This window comes from Aythya ferina (assembly GCF_964211825.1).
Source record: "Aythya ferina genome assembly, chromosome: 3".
Lineage (NCBI taxonomy): Eukaryota > Metazoa > Chordata > Aves > Anseriformes > Anatidae > Aythya > Aythya ferina.
In genome coordinates this window covers 88493157-88505882 of record NC_140298.1, presented here as the reverse complement: position 1 = coordinate 88505882, position 12726 = coordinate 88493157, and positions in this window count along the sequence as shown.

Below are 12726 nucleotides of genomic sequence, written 5' to 3'. Positions count from 1 at the left end.
TTGTGGTAGGACCACACAATGTGATTGCAAGGCATATTATTCAGACAAAAGATAGTGAGCAGCATGTACAAGGTACTGGGGAGTTATTTGTGATTGTTTACCAGTTTTAGATAAAGCTCTACTAAAAAGTAGGAAAGTATAGTAATTAGAGAATTAGCTTAGAAATAAGTCCAAGCAGTTACTGTGCACATTCGCGTCATAGAAGAGGGCAACTGGATAGAAAAATGTATAAAGAAGAAATGAGAATTCTAAAAATTGGTAAGAAAAGGAAAAAAAGGCATGGATCAATCCAGTTGATCTAAGGCCAGTTGAACTAAGGGCAAAAGAGAGAGATTTTAAAGCATTGCAGGAACAAAGAAACAATGATATTGATTCATTATTAGCTTAATGAGCATCAAACAAGTAGGAGCTGGACTTGATGATAATTGTGGGTCCATTCAGCTCACGTTATTCTATGATTCTATGATTTTTAGTGAGGACCTAATTGGACTCAGATATTGGTCCCAAGCAACCTGATAATTTTATCAATGATCAAGAAGAAAGTATAGACTTGTTACTGACAAAGCATGCAGATGACACAAGTTTATAATCCTGGTAAGTGGCAAAAACAAAACAAAACAAACAAACAAACAAAAAAGACAACAGTCAGAGATCTTGATTTTTTATGAGTAATGGCAAGAATAACCTATATGTGTTTTCATACAGGCAAGTGGAAGCCATATTTCAGTGTAAAAAGGAATGCCATACGTGTTCTGAAAACCTAGTTGATAACAAGTTTTGTATTGGACATGCCCATAGATGTGGTATCAATACACACTTTCAGTGTAGAAAAAAAAGGAGTATCAAGCAGAACTTGAAAAAATGTTTCTGTCATTAGTGCAATTTCTGCTAGACATTTATTTTTCAAGGCAGACACTGATAAATTGGACATAACTCAGAGAAGAAAGCTCCAAAAATGATTAAAGGATTGAAAGACATGCCTTGCAGTGAGGTACTTAAAATGTCAATATATTTAGCTTATCAAAGAGAAGGTTAAAGAAAAGTCTGTTTTCAGTTCAGAAGTATCTACAAAGTGAAGAAAAAGTTGCTAATGGAGGATCTTCATACTGCTATACAAAAACACAGCTAAAAGTTGAGGTTAAAGAAATTCATGCTAGAAATAAAGTACAAACTTTAGCAAGGAAGATAATTAATACTGGAAGATCACATGGAGAAGTTAGATCAGCACTGGGTGTTTCTTTCTAAAAATTTTGATCTTTACCAATTCCATCAGCAGATGGAGGAGAACGGAAAAATAGTAATATATTCTTGGAAGTCCTCTATGTATCATAATAAGTCAGGCTAGAGCGCCACAATAATCTCTGATGGGTTTTGAAAATCAGTAAAAGAGTTTTGAGTTCATGAAATATATCTAATTTCTTGCAAATTATTTATGGAAAGTATTTTATATTTAGAACTCAATAGCAACCTTCCAAAATTCTCAAAAAAAAAGACAGTATGTCTATTTGTTTTTACAGTGTTTCCATCAAAATCCTTCAAATTCCTCATTCATCAATTCTTCCTAACATACCAAAATCCTGATGAAATGTTTTTCCATTTCTTCCCTTCTTACTCTAATATCCAATAATTTGTTTCCGGAGGAAAAGGGGAGCAAATCAATACTGACACCACAAATCTTTGTCCAAAAAGAAGAAGTCTCTAATTGAATTAGAACATATTTTATCTGTGGTGTGTTGGTGTGTTTTTTTTCCAGACTGAATGTAAGTCATTATCAAGTATGTCTGCCAATTGCTCATCTCATGAGCCTTGACCTGGAACTGTGCTGAAAGCGTTAAAGGATTTAATGAAACAACAAACTGCTTCCAGGAATTAGTCCTTACACAGAGGGAAAAAATGTACATAGCAAAAGACTTGCTAGTTCTCTGTGTTACGCTGCAGGAAAGTAATCTGGCTTTAGAATGACAGCTCGTCCATCGGATAATTGTACTCTTTAATACACAGAAACACGGTACACCTCGCCTGGAAAGGCAAGATTTTATAACAGTTCAGTCATAGCTATTTTCAGTGACTCAGAGTTGCAGTGACATCTGTAAAAACTCCTGCAAACTTGGAATTAGCTTCAGCTGTGGGGTTGAAGGAAAGCTAGCGATGGAGATTTCTGTCCCATTGCTATTTGTTTGCCTTGACGTGTCATGAAAATTCCTCCCAACTGGAAGCACACTAATATTGTGTTAATATTCACACTGTGAGCAGAATGACACAGGTAATTATATGGGGGCTGTGCCTGACATCAATCTGAGAGCTGTATGGGATTAATTTGTTAAAGAATTAAAACTTGACAGCATAATTATTGCTACTAAAGCATGGGAAATAGATCCGGTCAAACACAGGTTATTTCCTTTTCTGATAAGTTTACAAATACAATTAATAAGGGTAACCACCTAACAGTAACAGACACTACTATGATAAAAAATTAATAGAGTGAGGTATCAGTAAAGTACATCTTAGGATGGATTTGGTGTTGTCTAGCAGTCAAATTTTAAAATCCAATTTTCAGTGGGGAATCATGGGCAAACAGCAGAGTTCTGCAAGTGCTACCCACAGACTGAACAGTACTGAAAGTTTTGCAGGTATCTGGAAATGATCCTGAGCTCATTCCTGACAGAAACTTTGGCTGATACTGGTAAGGTGGTAAATATTGATGAAGGTAAGACAGTCTTCTGAGACATCTGAATAATTCAGTATGCTTGGCCCATTCATACAGAAAATATTTTCATGCAGCCAACACATCTTAATACACAGGAACAGAAACTTTAGCCCACACCAAGAGAATGGGGATTTATTAGCAAATCACTGACTCCTGAAAACCATTTTGGATTAGAAAGTGTGAACAGGTGAATGGAGGCCACCGTGAAGAAAAATATAAATCTTGTATGGAGGAAGAGAGGACACCGAGCAGGGGCAAATAGATGCTTTTGCCATAGGGGCAGGGAAGGTTGGTACAGAAATGGTCCACTTGGTTTTGATATCAGCATGTTTTGGAACCATCTCGGCGTATTAGAGAATGTGCACAGGAGACTGACAAAAATGATCTGAGAGTGGAAGAAAATGCTTCTCGGTGCAGAGCTTTTGAGAGTTTTTTACACTCTACTTACTGCGCTGAGCTTTGTGCCACTGTTCCCATTGCTTGACCTAGTTCTGCAGAAGGTCGCTCTGTGTAGTGTATCAAAACGAGCTTGGGAGGCAAATTAATTGCAAAGCGTACATCCCTCAAAAAGAAAAAAACACTGGGAATTATGTCTTCAGCCATTCTGGGAAAGTCACACCACAAACTAAGGCAGACAAATGTCAATGGGAAACAAGACAAATACCTAATGACCACTGCTATAATTGGGTGGATTTTCTCGCATTGTATTCACATCAGGTGTGAAGGCATTTAGGAAAGTCACTATATTCAAAATGAGCTATTGGGCTTACTGTAAAGGGCAGTGAGAAGAAAATGTTCAGCCTGGTTATACAGGAGGCCACTCTAACAATGTAACGCTCTCTGGCCACAAGTTCTGTGCAGTTCTGTCACTGGTTTAAGCTATTTGCAAATAATATTGATCTGGATGTGCTATCAGAGAAATTTTATTTTCCGTCAATGGCTAATGAGGATATAAAATTCCCCTGATCGTTCCCTTGCATTGTCAGACTGTTATGTCTAGCAGTTATTTTTGAACTTCTGCTAATAGGCAAGAAAAGATATAGGGGATTAATCAGAGGAAATGCAGGAGGCTCTTATTATTTCCCCTTGTCTTTATTCCCATAGCAATGACAAAGATGAAGCATCCTCTATAAAAATGCCCAAACTGCTAAATCAGGACTCATATGAATGCATCTGCTTTTCCTGCTGCTCTTGTGTTTCTCCTGCTGTTTACATGGCTTTTATAATTGAAGGGATATTGCTGAAATGATATCCAGCACAAGAGCTCCACATTTATTCTTCGTCCCCATGACTTTGGATTTCTCTGATAAACGACGTGAGGCAGCACATTATCTGCCAGCTATGCAAACACTCATTCTTCCACACTTCCCCAGATGCAGCCATTCACACCATTCACGAAGCTTTGATCTTCTGTCTTCACTTGCCTTTGTCATCAAAAGAAGAGGCAGATGCAGCCCCCAAATCGATGGGAGGAGCTCTGCAAATGCAAACCCGTCAAAGGAAACAGGAGGTTTTCCAACAAACCAGAAAGTGCTAATAGAAACAGTACAACCCTTACCCCATTATTCCTCTCCATCTGCACCTCTGGAAATCTGTGACTGGTCAAAAGGAACTTTCTTTCTCAACTCTGCAGGATTTTTACCACCAAGGTATTCAAGTGTTCAGTCCATTTATTCAACAGCGTGACTTCTAAGGCTGAATAAGGTCAAAATTTATTGAACTTGTGGAGCACTTTAGTCAAGCAGCTGTCTCCATTTTTTCATATACCATTTCTGCCCTTTCTCCCACTTACTGAATGAGTGCACTGCTAACATCACTCTACCTTCCCATATACCTGGTATTTCATAGATTTTTACAGGAAAGGAAATTAAAAAGGTTTGCTCATGGTCACACAGCATGTCTGTGCTAGATCAGTCAGGTAGTCCTGATCTCAGGGCACCTAAAGCCATCAGGCACAAGAGGCATGTGATCTACCACACACTTTTTTTCTGTTCTTTTCCCATTCAAGTGCTACACAGACCTCAGCTGGTGAGAAGTTTTATTTTGAAATTTAAATGAACTTCAGCACCAGCGTGTCCTTTTCTATTTTGGTCTTCTTCCTTGTCTTTTCATTTTTGATTTTGATTCCAGTCTGAGGTGATACAGAGTTTGATGAGCTGGTCTATACATGGATAGGATAGCAAGAAGTGAAGATTCATAGGGAGTCCAAATGCCCTCAATTTCCACTGAAATCAGTAATTCTCAGCATCTCACCAGAATGGGTTCTGTGATTTTGCACTACATACCACAGAATATTAACCACAATGTCAGTTTAATCTTGGGGCAGCGATGAATGACAGCTTTGCTCGGAATTCGTATTTCATGCAGAGCTGAAGCCACACTTCGGTTTACTAGATAACTGAGAAATGTAAACATTAAAAAATTCCAGCTTCTGACAGAAAGGCTTGCAAAAAGCTGTAAGGGGGTGTACCCACTGTATTTTTGTTACTACACAATTTGTTTTGTTTCATTTGTTCTTCACTTGCATTTTTGTTTGAATATCATCTACTTATAGTGGTGCAGAAATCTCAGCTGCAGAGGATATTTAACAAACAGTAATTGAATTACAGGGTTGGAACCGACAATCAGGCTAATATATTATATATTACATATTATGCTTTATCAGAACCACAAATTGCCTGAATCCTGATGGCATTTTCCTGTCCAGAACCCCCCTCAGACGGCAGTGTCATGCGGGGCTGATTTTCTTTGACACATCAGTTCCTATTTTGGAGCAAAGAAATTTGATCTTTGGGCCTTGGACCCATTGTACTGCTGATAATTAATGACATTTTCCAAAGAGCTGCAAGTTTCAAAATCCACCAGAATGTGTTTGGCCTGTAGCACAGCAGGACAGGAAAATTGAACTGTATTTAAAATATGTTTCCATTAGCCACAGTAATGGAAATATAACAGTATCCTGAACACTTGCAGTGTATGAAAAGAGTAATTAATGGTTCCTGAGCAGTGCTTGTCACGATGAAACTGAAGTGATTGCAAGGAAAAAGTAGGGGAAAAAAATATGGTCTTTCCCCATAAGTCCTCTATTTCCCAGTGCTCTGTGACTGTGACGAGGATGAGGTGCTTTTGCAAATGTGGTCTTTCAGATGAGATACATGAGTCTTGACCAGCTGCACACAGAAACTAGTGGAGAAGTTAGAGGAAGGGGTATTAGCCAGAAAACACAGGTAAATTCCATCTTTGGTGATTTCTCTGCATTTAATAACAGGTTTAGGAAATAAAGTTGCTGCTCATAATTTTCTGTACTAAAATAAAATTTACATTTACAAATCGTTGGTGTGGGACTGGACTGTGTTCCCCCATGATGAAATTACCTTCCAGCAGGAAGACAGCTCTCAGTTCAAAGTGCTTTCCATTTGCCACTCTGTTTGTTCCTGCGATGGCAGCCAGGCTGTGCTAACCCCAAGGGTTGCATTGTGCCTCTGGATCTACCAGCGATGTGCCCGCATCATCCCCAGGTTTTGCTCACAACAGGGCAGCGGGCTGCCTTATTCCCCCCACATTTACATGCTCACTGGATGCAGGAATGGAAGAGAACAAACCCTGTGATCAAGCAAACCTCATTTTGATAGGAAGGGACTGTGAACAATCGCGAGAAATAATGAAGGAAAAAGAAGTGAGTGGGTAGTTGGGTGTGGGAGAGCATTGGGAAGTGCAGTGAGGTGGGAGCCCTGGGGAAAAAAGAGATGAGGCCGTGCCGTACGCCCAACAAATCTGCACCTTGCTCTTTGAATGGCCACTGATTTCCTTTCTGCTCACACTGCTGATTTCGCAAGTACAGTTTCTACTTTGTCCAATGGTAAAAAGCTTAAAATGAAACTCTTAGAAGTGTATCTTTACAATCTAGTCTCTCAGGCATTTTGGTAGTCTTTAAATTGAAAAGTGCTACATTAAGACTAGGTTATTAGTAATAATTACATACTATAATCTTGCAAACCTCTGATTCCTTCATTCCCATCATCAAAGCTCTTTATATCGCAAGGTTTTTATTCATTTAATTGTAGCCTTGCATTAAACATGTCCTGCGTTTTATCTAGCTTCAGTTCCTGGAACAATAGCTTATCCTTTCAATTATGTAACTTTCCAGTCCCTTTGTAGCATGAGAGAAAGATGAAAATGCTGAGTATTCAAAATAATTATATTGTTCCAAAGTGAAGAATCACAGCACACTCTCCTCGAGATTCTTAATAAAGACCTAGCTGTAATTAAGCATTAGTAAGGCCTATTAAAACATTAGTCTACTCAGAAAATGGGTATCCTTACAAAAGTTCATATCTTTGTTCTCCACTTTGATCACTGTAATATTAGATGTTTTCTATGCAAATTAACTGCATTTTCTTTCTGAAATGTCACCCCCCTTTCAGCTTCCCGTGATTAACTAGAGCTTTGGCTTTCCAGTCAAAGTCAGTTTTGCCTCCTGTCTGCAGCTCTGTGCAATTTAAAACTGCCTCCTCACTTGGCCACTGTCACTGGGCTCTGAAATTTGGACAGTCTGTGACATCTCCCCTTGGATATCTCACCACGGATTTAAAGGGGGAAAACCCAAACTCCTCATCTTCCAAATTCTCAAACTCTTTCACTCTCTGCTACTGTTGACATGCCACTCACTGTCATGTGTCCCCCTAGACACTACACAGGGTTTATTTTTCTCCTTTCTCCAAACACCCAGGCCACATGTAAAACCAACAGCATATTCTCAAACATATTGCAGACTGGTGCTTTGCACACTGCCGTCTCATACAGCAGTGAATCCTACTGTAATTCTTTTCTCTTGGTTCCTTTTGCCTGTATTGCTCCTTCCAATCTACCAAGAAAGAGAGGAAAGCCAATGTGTTTCTGAGCCAGCAGCCCAGCTGTCCCACCTTGCTGAAATTCTTCGTGAGTTCATCCTCTGAATCTGTTGCTGAATTTGTGGTGTTACACCTCGTGAACAAGGCTTTGTATGATTTCACCTTGCCCTACTTTTCTGACTTTGTCGCAGAACACATTGCTCTTACGTTTTTCATTAAAATACTCTCAGATTTGAAGGCTCTCTTCTCTGCTATGCTCACAAAAGATTGTTATCTTTTTTTGCACATCATTCCTCATACATTCTGCTCTCAACCTGCAGTGAGATTGTGATCATGCTTAAAACCATCCTCAAGACTTAGAATCATATAATCACCTAGGTTGGAGAAGACCTCTAGGATCATCAAGCCCAACAACCACCCTGACATAATGAGTTCCATCACTAAGCCATGTCCCTTAAAAAGCCACTTCACTGCTTTCTGCTGACTACATGTATAGCCCCCAAGAAGTCAGTCCATTAGTCCATTAATAGCCAAGACACACTGAAGCTCATTTTTATTATTGTTATTATTATACTTACAGAATCAGATTTAGTGACTATTTGGAAGCACAAAGCTGTGGTTTCTGTAACTATAGCATTGTCATTATTCATCTCACCATCACTGTGTTCACATTCCATCTGCTCCTTCATTCTTACAACTTGTTCTGAGTTTCATTTTAAACTCTTTGGGGCACAAATGGTGCTTTTTGTATATCTCAAGTCTTTACAATTCTAGGAATCTTGTTCCCAATTGAAGTTTCTAGGTGTCATCACATATGAAATTATATTGAGGAGGAACAACAGTAACAGTTATTATGTTCCAGAGTAACAAAATAAGGCAAAATTAATAGTATCAAACAGGACTGATGTCTGAAGTATGTTTCTGGACAAAAAGAAGTAAAACTGATTCCTAGTATCTTGTTAATCCCTAATACAAAACTATAGGGTAAGTGATGTCCTACAGGTGCATTTGTACTGGTGGGCAAAGAAGTACCTGGGGCAGACAGACACATTGCTGTACAGTGCTAATCATATTTTGGTAGTGCACTTCCAAGTGACTTGTTTCAAGTGTGATCATCCCTTCAGACATGTCAAGATACTTCATATAATGTCAGTTAACAGACCAAGCAATGATGAATCTATGCTATACTATGTTTAAAAAAATAGCATTTTTATGTGTTTTTAAAACATGAGATTGCTCTATCTAGGTTCTGTGTTGAGCTGTTTACATCAGTGGACAGCTTTCACAAAGAAGAGAAATGCACAGCCCAGCATGGAGCTCGACATCCCCTGAGAAGGAACATGTTGTGACCAGCAAGCTGTCCTGCAGCATGCCTAAAGGGAGCAAGTCCTCAGGCAAAGAACATCTCTTGCAGCTTTGTCTGATGGGTATTTCAGGAATTGAAATAGCACTCAAAAAGCACAAATGGGATCTAAAGCTGTAGTAGAGCTGTAGCAGGCTGGAAGTGTGGTCTAGAGCCATATAACCACCATAACCAAATGGACGGACACTTGGTGGTGCAGGAGATCCCATACTGCCAGAACAGTCACATTTCAATGAGTACCACAAAGAGCAGAAGATAATCAAATCCATAACTGAATATGACATACCAATTTGGCTTTCTGTCAGGTGAAGCAGTGATGTCTGATGGTTTTAGCTTCTGAGGACTCAGGTGCATTGACTGCTGCTAGAAGATGGGGCAGAAACCATGTGAGTCTCTTTGCATCTGGTCCCCTGAATTGAGGACTTATCTGTTCTTACGCAGAAGCATTGGATTTACACCTGGGATAACTTTCCAATACTTCTCAAGATGTTATAAAAATAAACAAAATGTTTTGGGTGAACTTTTGGCAAGTAAGACTGTTTGAATGGGAATCAAGATTAGGGTTTAGAGACTGTGTGGTTAGCTGGGATGGGCCCATTACATGTGCAAAAGGCTGCTGGGAGTAGAAATGTGCTCTGAAATGTTGATGTGCAGGAGCTGAAACAGCCCCTGGAAGGGCAGAGAAAGGGGGATCCTAAGAGGCTACAGCATAACTTGTGTGCTCCTGCAGTAGGGAATGTGGTGGATGTGGCACATTGCCACAGATAGACAAATGTCCATTTCACAAGGCTTCCTCTTGGCTTCAGTGCCATTCCTTAGGGAAGTGAGCTCTATGCCACATGAGAGGATCATAGTCTGGACCAATACAGCCTTTCTCCCCCTTCCTAGCCTGGAAGAATCTTGTTAATTGTGATCTGTAATCTGTTAATTGTGATCATGTAATCATGTTGATTGTGATAACATTTTGAGTTGATGTCCCACTGAAATAATGGACAATTCACATCCCTTTCTCCTCATGACATTAGTATAAAGTGATACATTAACTATTATGATTTCCATACAGTTATTAATACTTATTAGTAAGAATAATCTTAGAGGTATCAAAACTCACTGCTTTCTTTAGGTAAAAATATATAAACCTTCTGGGTTTGGTTTATATAAACCTTCTGGGCTTTTATCGGCAATTTTTTTCTTAACTTTGTACTTTATTTTTAATAGGTGACAGCTCTTTTCATGATGGCCACACAAAATGGTGGCTACAAGAGAATCATTAACACAGAGAGATCTCAAGAGGATTTTTTACAACTAAGGCTGAACAATAGATTAGCTTCCATATGTTGTTGAAGGCTTAGTACTAATCAAGTCATATCAAGACCAGGCATTATCAAACACATCAATCAATATCAAAGACAGGAATTTTGTCAAAGCTTGTGCACAGATTATTTTTTTAAATAATTTTAATTTGTTTAATTTTTCCCTTTTTACAGAGCTGCTCTGGTTTTTGGATGAACAATTGGGAACAATTTCCCAGGCACATTATGCCTTATTTTTAAAACTAATCCCTGTGCTTTTTCTTCCAATGATTTTGCACATAAATGGTAATGTAAATAGGGATTTTCCACCACTGCCTGCGCTTAAGCAAAGCACAATTTATATGGAAAGGTCTTCTTTATTAGAGAAACAGATATAGTTGAAGAAAAGTTAGCTGGACAAGCTGTTCCGCTTGTAAATCCTTTTTTAGGTGATTAGAGATTAGAGGATTTGGGAAGCCCTGAAAGGAGACCTTGCCTAGCAAACAAGCTTTGGAGAGGGTTTAATGAGGGGAGAAGACTCTGGAGGTGTTATGGAAAGGAGCTGATGTTTGTTCTTCCCATGTACAAAATGAGCTCCTAAACCTCCCTAATCTCTCTAGAGTGCAGATGCTGTTTTGTGAGCTTTCCATTTTAACTATAGCTGGGTAACATTTTCTGCTAGCTGTTGTTCAGCTTAGTAAGGCCTGACCTTTTCTTTCAGATGAAAGCTGCAGCCAATGTAACTCTAAAAACGGATGGCAATTTACTTCAGTGCTATAGCTTACACCAGAATGTAACATCCTAACCAACCAAATGTCCACAGAACACAATTATTTAGGGTAACTAAAATTATGTTTTGAAGGTGGTTCAGAGTATAGTCTTTATGAAAAAAAAATTGTCTTGGTGGGTTCTGTTCAGGAAAGTGCGAGTTGTTCAGCCATGTCCTGTCACTTGTTATCAAGTGAGATATTGCATGGAAGTGACAATTGTAAAGAGAGGGAGATTATCAGTTTACCGTGATTTTATAGGGACAATAGTATTTCCTTTTCCCCAAAGACACCCCCTTGCTCCTTGTGCCAGAGGCTGGTTCACCGGGGCCATGTGAGGATGACGGGCCCAGCTGGATGAACAAACCTCTTCCACACCTGCAGGTGGCTAGGAGAGCCCCCTGCCCTCACTGCCTTGCAGCACCAGCAGCAGGCTGTGAGGGCACCACGGGAGCTGCCCACAGGCCTCCTTCCAGATAGGAAGATGTCTCTCCAGAGATACCTTTGCCCCAGCATTAATTATTAAGCTGTGTGCTGTCAATCCGGCTACTGATGCCTCAGCCAAATCCCCACTGAACGAGAAAGAAAGATGACGCTTTCTCTTCTGTGTCCCTGGTGGACAATATTGTGATGTATCAGCTCAGCATTTGCCTCTGCTATGTTTCCTTGTAGCCAAATGGTGCAAAATAACCCTGCAACTTGTGGTGTGTGGAGTTACCCTGAGAGGAATAAGCAGGGTGCCAGTCTTGGTTGAGACTTTTTGCTTTCCCCACACACACTCCCTCCTTGGGGAAATTAGCTGAATCTGCTGAAGAGACACACGTGTGGTTTTGGATCTCTCTGCATCACCTGTGTATGGAGGGAAAAGGAATACAACCCTGCCTGAACCCACAGCAGGAGGCAGCAGGCACGTGGTGCTCTTCCTCCAGCATCCTGCCCATGGCACTGGGTACATCTCTCAGCCATGTCCCTCCCAGTTCCTGCTTTACCACCTCTTTGGGACCGGGTGTGTTTCTGGCCCTGTGGTTGTTTTACTCAGGTCATCAATGTACCTATGCTGTTAAAGCAGCTAAGAAATGCTTAAAGGCTTGGCAACATAATGGTGAGCAAGGTTCAGTTGTTAATGGGACCCAATTCCATTAACAGGCCCAGACCTAAATGCAGGACTATGTTTATTTGTAAAAAGGGTGTTTGGCCTTGCCCTCCTGGTGAAATCACATTTTATATTTCCTATGCAGGTCTAAGTAATGACACAGATCTCAAGGCAGGAGAGAATTAGTGCATGACTTATATTCAGAGAAAAGTGCTCTACCTTCTGATGCAATTTCTTGCCATACTGGACAATGTTTTGCGGCTTCCATTAGCCATTACAGATCAGGGCAAAAACCACAGGGACACATTCCTGGAAGCTGCAGGAATGAAAGAGGAGTCACAGCATCAACATTTTAATCCAAATCTCATTTTTGCTCTCCTTCTCTGCAACATCTGTGTGTCAAATGCAGCAGTTTGATGTTCAGTCATCTTTGCTCAAAAGTGCCCTAACACTTTCAGATTTGAAAAATTACTTGCTTTTAATTTCTGACAATATTTGGACAAGCTCTGATAGATCTGATTTCAAATTATAAAGATGATTCAAACTTTGAAAGTATTCTAAAGCACACTTTAATAAATCTTTCCATTTCCTCTCCTGACTCCCTAAGCCCCCGGGGCCGGTGCGATAACCATTCCTTTCTCCAGCCTGCTTCAC